Here is an 8,659-nt window from a genome sequence, read left to right on the forward strand (position 1 = left end):
GAGTACGTACGGGATCCTCGGCCTCGCGCTTAGAACAAAGTCCAAGTCCTTTTGCAGACAACAGCAGTTGTCACGTGATTGTCTCTGAGGATGCGCGAAAATGGCCAAGGAGAGCCCAGAACTGAGCTTGCGCTCCCTTTTTGATCAAGACCCAGATGTGTGCTGATTGGTTGAGAGTTTGGCGGGCATTGGAGACCCACGTGGTATTACCAGTCCCTGATTGGTTGGTCAAGGTGAGATATAAGTCACTTACTCTTGACACTTAGAAATGCAGTCCAGATGTCCATTCGGCACTCCCTAGACTGATAGGCGCCAGTGGATGACCATTGATCATGATAGCCAGGCTTAGCTAATTGCATCCCCGTCTGGGAGCTTGCTTCTTATCAAAAGAAAAACATCTTAAATCAACTTGCATGAATTCTTTCTCTGTGGTTGCACCACAGAGATGGAGGGTGAGATGGGGCCTCCTTTAGGAGCATACCAACGCTTAACTCTGTCTTATTAACAAGCATTGCCGCTACACCCTTCTCTGCTTAATCTAATTTCTGCACTCTCTTCTGTCTCTACCTCCGGCGTCCAACACGGCTCAAGCTCCGCCAGCTTGGTGCCTTCGGCCCCGGTTTCTTTTCTTTCGGCCCCTGCTGCGGTATCCACGGCCCAAAGGCCATCCAGTAAACGACCCCCAGCTCAGCCAGCAGGCGGCTCTTACTCTCCCCCACCCCCTGGCGTCCAAGACGACTCGGCAGCCTCCTCAGTCCTTCACGCAGCCTTTGCCCTGCTTCAATTCCTCCTCAACAGTCTTCGGCTTCCATATCCCAAGCCAATGAGCTTCAGGCCCCAGATCCGTCTAACCCCTCCTACCACAATCTGCTTTCCACTCTTCTTCACTCCTCATCTTCTCCCATCCCCGGTGTCCAACACGGCATCAGTCATCCCATGCCTTCGGCCCTGGATTCCAATCTCCCCTTTACTAAGGACTTTTTTCCCGAACAGCCGTTCCTCTCCCAGCTCCTCCTAACGCACTAAAGTTTAGTCCTCCTCCCATTCCCTTTTCACTCCGGCAGCAAATTCTACGAGGTGCAGACATCAATCTAGCTCACCTTCTCTCTTCCTCCACTTACAACTCCGATTCCAGAACAGTCGACTGCAGCTTGATTTCCGTTACTCTCAAATCTTATGACCCTCACTCTGCTTCAGTCCTTCGAATCTCCGACTTCTGCTTGGCTTTCAGCATTTTTTGCGACATCATGTGCTCAGCCTTTCCTGAACGTCGTCAGGAACTTGGCGATTACATGCACATCATCCTCGATCTATCTGTCCGTTTCGAGGGCTCCCTGTTCTACGACTACCACAAGCAGTTCTCGGCCAAGGCCGCTGCCCACCTACTCCAATGGAACCAGCCCACCTACTGGGGAGCCCTCGACATTGAGCTTTACTGCCGCACTTTCGCCGGCATCAGAGCTCTTTCCTGCGACTTCTGTTCCTCTTGGACACATTCATCAAATCTTTGCCCAAATACAGTCCGCAAGCTCAACCCCGACTCTGCCCCTTCTCCCCCTCAGCATCAATTCTCCCGCCAGGTCTTCTTCAAACCTTCCTGGTCCAGAGACGTTCGCGGTCGCCCCATCGTGATGATCAGAGGTCAACAAATTTGCAACAACTTCAATTCCTCGACATGCACCTCTTCCCTTTGTCGCTTCCTCCACATTTGCAGCTTCTGCAGCGAAGCTCACGCTCGCTCTGCCTGCCCCCGCCGGCCTTTCCATACTCGCTCCACCTTCAGCGTTCCCAAATGACTACTGGCTTTTCTGTCTACCCCAATCGATATCCCCGCTCTTGCTTCCAAACTGCTCCGTTACCCCAACCCCTCTTCCACCCACATCTTACTCGACGGCCTTTCCTTCGGATTCTCACCAGGCCTGTGCACACTTCCTTCTTCCCCCGTCTTTTGCAAAAATTTGCAATCTGCCACCGCCGATCCCCAGTCCGTTGATTCCTTGTTAGCATCTGAAGTCGAGAACGGTTTCATGATCGGCCCACTTGACTCTCCCCCATTCCCCGCATATTGCATCAATCCCATCGGTATAGCGGTCCGTAAGTATTCCGGTAAAAAACGCCTTATAATTGACTTGTCAGCCCCCCATAACTCCCGCGTGCCAAGTCTCAATAGCCTTATTCCCAGTTCAGACTTCTCCCTCCACTATGCCACATTCGACCATGCCATTTCTCTAATCAAAATCGCAGGTCCGGGCGCCTGGCTCGCTAAAGCCGACATCTCCAGTGCCTTTAAAGTTATGCCTCTCGACCCAGACTTCTGGCACCTCTTTGGAGTTCATTGGTGGAACAAGTTCTTCTTCGCAGTCCGCCTTACTTTCGGATGCAGGAGTAGCCCAAAAATTTTCGATACCTTAGCCGAAGCTCTCTGCTGGATCCTCTTGAATAACTATAGGCTTCCTTTTCTCGTCCACCTTCTCGACGATTTCCTTACCATAGATTTTCCTCACGCCCCACCCGCAAGAGCCTCTTCCACACTTACTTCCGTTTTCGGGAAACTAGAGGTACCTCTCGCCACAGACAAAACAACCGGTCACTCTCATATAATCCAATTCCTCGGGATCACCCTCAATTCCATCAATTTCTCCGCCTCCCTGCCTCGCGACAAGATCGACAGGATCCAGACGTATATCTCTACCTATTCTTCCGCCAAATCTTGCACAAAGAGGGAACTTCTCTCTCTGCTTGACCACCTCAATTACGCCATGCGTATCATTCCTCAAGGACGGTCATTCATCTCCTACCTTCTTGACCTCGCCTCTTCTGTGTCCTCTTCTTACCATCACGTAAGCCTTTCAGCCAACTGCAAATCTGAGCTCAGGCTTTGGCAGCTTTTCTTGGCCAACTGGAATGGCATATCTCTCTTCTACGATGACCTCCTCTCTGACGCCGAGGATATCCAGCTTTTCACAGACGCAGCCCCCTCAGTCGGTTTTGGAGGCTATTACATAGGCCAGTGGTTTGCGGCCCCTTGGCCTCCTGAATTCTCTTCGATCCCTCTCGCAGGCCAGTCATCGGCCTTATATTTCCAATTGTCGTTGCAGCTTCTCTTTGGGGCCACAATTGGAAACAAAAATCCGTCCTTATCCATTCAGACAACTATGTAGTAGTCCATATAATCAACAAAGGAAGGTCTTCATCCCGATCTATCATGAAATTTCTCCGCCGCCTTAAATGGATTTCTCTCACACATCAATTCATCCTCGTAGCTGCTCACATTCCAGGTCACCTTAATGAGATAGCTGACTCTCTCTCTCACTTTCAATTTCAGAAATTCAGGAACTTGGCACCAGATGCAAGACCGAACCCATGCACAGTACCTCCCTATTTGGAACTCACGTTCCTCTGAATCATCCTTTCCATCACTACATCCAGCTGGCCCAGCAAACTATCCTCTTAGGGATTGCCCCTCGAACTCTCAACTCTTACTGGACTGCCTGGAAGGGTTTCCAATCCTTCCACCTCTCCACAAACATAAAATTCCCTTCTTTCGATATTCTCACCGTATCATCCTTCGTTTGCTATTGTAGAAACTCACTCAAGGTACGAGCATCCACCACCAAAGTATACCTGTGCGGCATCCACTTCTTCCATAAACTCCTTTTCGGCACGACCTGTCCCTCCCTTATCCACCCTCAAATTAGTCTCCTGCTTAAAGGCTTTCAGTGGCTTGAAAAACCACTTCCGAACCAACGCACACCACTTACCTCGGACATCCTCGAATCCTGCATCTACGTTCTCAGGTCGGATTACCACTCACCCTGGGTCGATCGCACTCTCGACTCTTTATTCTTGTTAGTCTTCTTCGGCTTCCTAAGATGCTCTGAAATTACCGCTGCTTCCACATCCTTCGATCCTTCTTCTCAACCCTGCTTATCCGACTTCTCCATCTTATCTTCCGATACACTGACCTTCTATCTCAAGAAAAGCAAAACCGACCAACTCGGGTCCGGCACTCTCATCTATTATTTCAAACTCTGTTCATACGTAAGCCCGTACGAGCCTCTATCCAATTACGCATATCTTCGCACCTCTGCCAGAGCTTTGCCTACTGACCCTCTGTTCGTAAACGAGAAGGGCCGTATCGTGACCCGCAACTGGTTCCTCTCTCACCTCTATGACATCCTTCTAACCACCGGATACCCCCCTGAACAATTCTCCGGGCACTCCATCAGATCAGGGGCCGCGTCCTCTGCCGCTCGCCAAGGCATACCCGAGTATCTCATCAAGCAACTCGGCCGTTGGTCCTCCAAGGCTTATCATGCATACATCAAAACTAACCCCGGTACCCTCAAGCAGGCACTTTCTCTCCTGGGCTGAATTAGTTTAATAATCATTTGGTTTTTGTTTTTGTTTTTCTGCACTGGTGACTGGGGGTCCCGCTTGGTTCTTTTGGGGGGTCCTATCCTCCTCGTCCAATGGCCGGGAGGTCGGCCCTCAGCCAAGCGGGTTACGCCAAATCTCCACATCTCAATAAATGATTCTAATTTCTCCCAAGCTTTCGGCTGCCGTCATTCCTCGTGAAATGGAGTTTTTAATGAAAGTTCGGGAGGAATGAAAGCAGCCGAGCTCATTCAACACAGCTGCTGCTATTCTCACTAATCCTGACGTAAGCAACTGGTCTCCATATATATCAAACGTCACCCTCTCCTCTTCCTCGTTCGTTTTCTGCATCCCTCCTCCACCCCCTCTCCACCATTGTAGCTACCCCATTGGTTGCATGGGGGTCCTATACTCCCCGTCCAACAGCCGGGAGGTCGGCCCTCAGCCAAGCGGGTTACGCCAAATCTCCACATCTCAATAAATGATTCAAATTTCTCCCAAGCTTTCGGCTGCCGTCATTCCTTGTGAACCATTATTACGTATGCATATGGGAGCCAAAGCCGATGAAGCCATGACTCAACTTATTGATACAAGAGGACACATTTTATACAAAATCACAAACAGATAACCCACCCAGAACAGTTTCAGTACAGTTCAATGCCATATGGTGTAAAGCCAAGGCTGCGCCTTGGTACGTGATAAACTATAAGAATTGTAAGAATATTCTTGGGCTCCTTTAATTATTGTTTAAGCAGATATTAAGTACTTCTAGAATTTGTTAATCATGACTTAAGCAGATATCAGGCAACCTCAGTTCTGGTCAGGCTGTCCGAAGCTGGCTCTGCTCTTCACGTTCCAGGCGCGTAGCCAGCTCACACTTAAGTTGCAGTTGGTCATTTTCCATTATTCTGGCAAGATAGTTAGTAAATGATGTTAGTACATTATTTACACAGTAAAAGCAAACTAGTGAAATAAATGTTTGATCCCTCAATATTATGTGGGGGAAGGTTTGCCTATCTCAGTCACCGCAGGAAGTGGAGACGTTGTTGTGCTTTTTCTTGCTAGGGAGGTGGTGTTGATGGTCCAGGTGAGGTCATTGGTGATATGCACAGCAAGCAACTTAGTACTTCTAGCTGTCTCCACAGGGGAGCCATTAATGTGCAGTGGGGAGTGATTAGGGCGGGCCTTCCTGCAGTTAATTATCATCTCTTTTGTCTTATCGACATTCAGAGACAGATTGTTGTTGATGCACCAGTCCACTAGTAGCTCCACCTCCTTTCTGTATGATGCCTCATCGTTGTTACTAATTAGGCCCACCACTTTCTTGTCATCATCAAACTTAATGATGTAATTTGCACCGTGCTTAGAAGTGCAGTCATGAGTCATCAGCGTGAACAGGAGTGGGCTGAGTACATAGCCCTGGGGGGTTCCGGTGTTCAGTATCGTGGTACTAGAGATCTTGTCTCCAATCCAATGCATGTCAAAGAAGAGACTAAGATCTTCCATTTAATGCCCATTAACCCCACAGTTCCATACTGCCTAAACATAAGCAGCTCTTGCTTAGTAGATTATATCATAGCACAAAGGTAACAGCGAAACCGCACTACAGCAAAAATGTTTCGCTTTTTGATTTAGAAAAAAATACTGTATTTTTTCAAATTTCGATGCATTTCTATTCCTTTTGCCTTTTCTCAGTTTTGCCTTTCCTAACTTTTAAGGTCAATATCTCTACCTTGTGGTCATTGTTAGTAATGTCTTATTTTGCGGGAAACTTTTTATTTCATTTTATTTGGTGATTTTATTTTCATTGATTTGAATTGTGCATTCAGCAGTGCTAGATTTTTTTTTAAAGTGAAGGCTACTACTATACATAATGTGAGTTTATTTAAAAAATAAAATGAAAATAATGTTTTTTTTATAAAGAAAACAATGTTGATATTCCCGTGATAATCTTCCTTAAATCATGTGTTGCATCATTAGGAAACACTGTGGGCTTGAACTACAAAGACGTTCCCGTTCTATGGTACAAGAAAAATAAAAATAAAATAATGTATTTTACTTAGATTTTTTGTAAACACGTGTAATAATTTATTTAATTAACATAAGTGAAACAAAAACATTTTAAAATCATACTTTTAGTATATTTAGTCCCTAATGCACAATGCAATGAGAATTTGTGCAACATGCACAGGTGTGTCTCAAAGGGCACAGTACTCCATACTCCAGAGTTCTTCAAAGTTCCATACTGCCAAACACAAGCAGCTCTTGCATTGTAGAGCACATAATAGCACAAAGGTAACAGCAAACCCGCACTACAGCATTATTGTTTTGCTTTTTAATTTAGAAATAAAAACAGTATTTTTTTCAAATTCAATGCATTTCTATTCCTTTTAACTTAACACAGCTTTGCCATTCTTAACATGGGAGGACAATATCTCCACCTTGTGGTCATTGTTGGTAATGTCTTACTTTTAATGTTATAGATTTGAATTCTGCATTCAGCAGTTCAAGATTTTTTTTCAGGTTCAATGAAACCATCATAGTAACATAAGTTTCTTTAAAAAACTAAAATGAAATGAAAGGAATACATTTTTATAAGGAAACTAATACTGACATTCCCATGATAATCCTCCTTAGTTCATGTATTGCATTAGAACACATTGTGGGCTTGAGCTTTTCTGTTCTGTGATACAAGATAAATAATAATAAAAGCATTTATTTTAAGTGGTTTTGTTTTATAAACAACACTTAAGATCTGATTTCATTAACATATGTGAAAAAAACATTGCGTAATGCAATGAACAAAATATTGCTTACAGGCCTCTGAGATAGAGTGCTATGCTTTTTGACACATACCTGTGCTTGTTCCAAAAATTACCGTATTTTACTATAGCTCACATTTTGCCTGCAGATCTGCAGTCGGGCCGACAGGTGTTTTAAGAAATGACAAATTGTGGATCATGTCAAAGGAGCAGGAAAAGTGTATTCAGTGCAGTGTCTGCAGTGATTCTGTATTGCCCAGGGCAATAATCAGGATCAGGATTGAGCTCCAGATGGGCCAGAGATAGTGTTGTGAAGTACAGCAACCCACTGGATCACAAGGGTAGACCCACTGCACTGTTTCTCCTTCAAAAACTATATATAGGTGTGTATACATATACAGTACAGGTGTGTAGCAATAACATTGTAGCAGTAGTGACACTGATTTGGAGCATCTTCTCAGTAAAATATGAGATTTATGAGAAATATGAGAGAGTGAATTGCCTCTCTTTCCTGCTGTCTGAGAACAGCAGGGGTCTCTCTCAGGACACACCCTGACTCCCTAACATCCTGACTCTGAATGTAACTGTCCACTTAGTATGAGAATCAGACCCATCAGTCTTTGCAGAAAGTGAAAGTACTAAAACTAACCTCCAACCTGATCTTAGATTCCATGAGACACCTTTATCTGCCTTTAGAACAACAGAGAAACCAAACAAAAAAAAACCCAAATGCTGAAATTGAGAGGGAGTATTTTAATACTAAGACAGTAGCAAGATGGTTGGCTCAGGTTTTCAGTGTAGAGCTTACAGGAAAGCAAAGATGCTTCACTGCTGAGATACAGGTAAGCTTGCATGAACAGGAAATCAAACTGGAAAGTTTATACAACAAGACTAATGAATAACTGAACAAAGAGACATGCTTATTGAGGAACTAGACTCTGCCCTGCAAGAAATCAGAGATCTCAAGCAGAGCATGCGTGTCTCAGGTAAGGGCCAAGGGTACAAGGGCATTCAGGAAGCCTGGGCTCAGAGAGTCTCTATGACAGGATCTCCGAGTGGATCAGAAAGAGCCATATACAGGATGCTCAGGTGTATCCATCCTGTCCTTGATCCATTTTGTAGGTAAGACAGCGGATTTAACCTCCACTAATTTAGACGGCTAGCAATAGACAAAGAAATCTTTGATCTGACAATACCTGGTTGTAATGTCAAGACCTATGTCGAGGAGCTGGAGGATATGCTCGAGTTCATGCCTGAAGCTATGGAACCAAAGAAAGTTATTTTAGTGAGAAAAACTACCAGCAGGGCAGTACATGAGTAGATGGCAAGTCAGGGACCATAAATCTGTAACAACTTTGATGTCAAACTATGATATAGGACTATTCTATCCATATTGCTCAGGTATTGGCTTTTGCTGCTTTCCAGCATACGGTTGCAATCATGCTGTCAAGGGATTCCTTAACCAGAAGGTGTAATGAGCAGGCTTGAGCAATGAGAGATAATGGTCATGCATACAGTCC

At 45.2% G+C, this 8,659-nt stretch overlaps 1 pseudogene; it reads left to right on the forward strand.

The window, feature by feature from the left end:
• The first annotated feature begins 1,247 nt into the window (after positions 1-1,247).
• On the forward strand, positions 1,248-4,374 carry LOC148818803 (uncharacterized; annotated as a pseudogene).
• The last annotated feature ends 4,285 nt before the right edge of the window (positions 4,375-8,659 follow it).

Source organism: Atractosteus spatula, chromosome 17 (genome assembly GCF_055471065.1).
Source record: "Atractosteus spatula isolate fAtrSpa1 chromosome 17, fAtrSpa1.hap1, whole genome shotgun sequence".
Classification (NCBI taxonomy): domain Eukaryota; kingdom Metazoa; phylum Chordata; class Actinopteri; order Semionotiformes; family Lepisosteidae; genus Atractosteus; species Atractosteus spatula.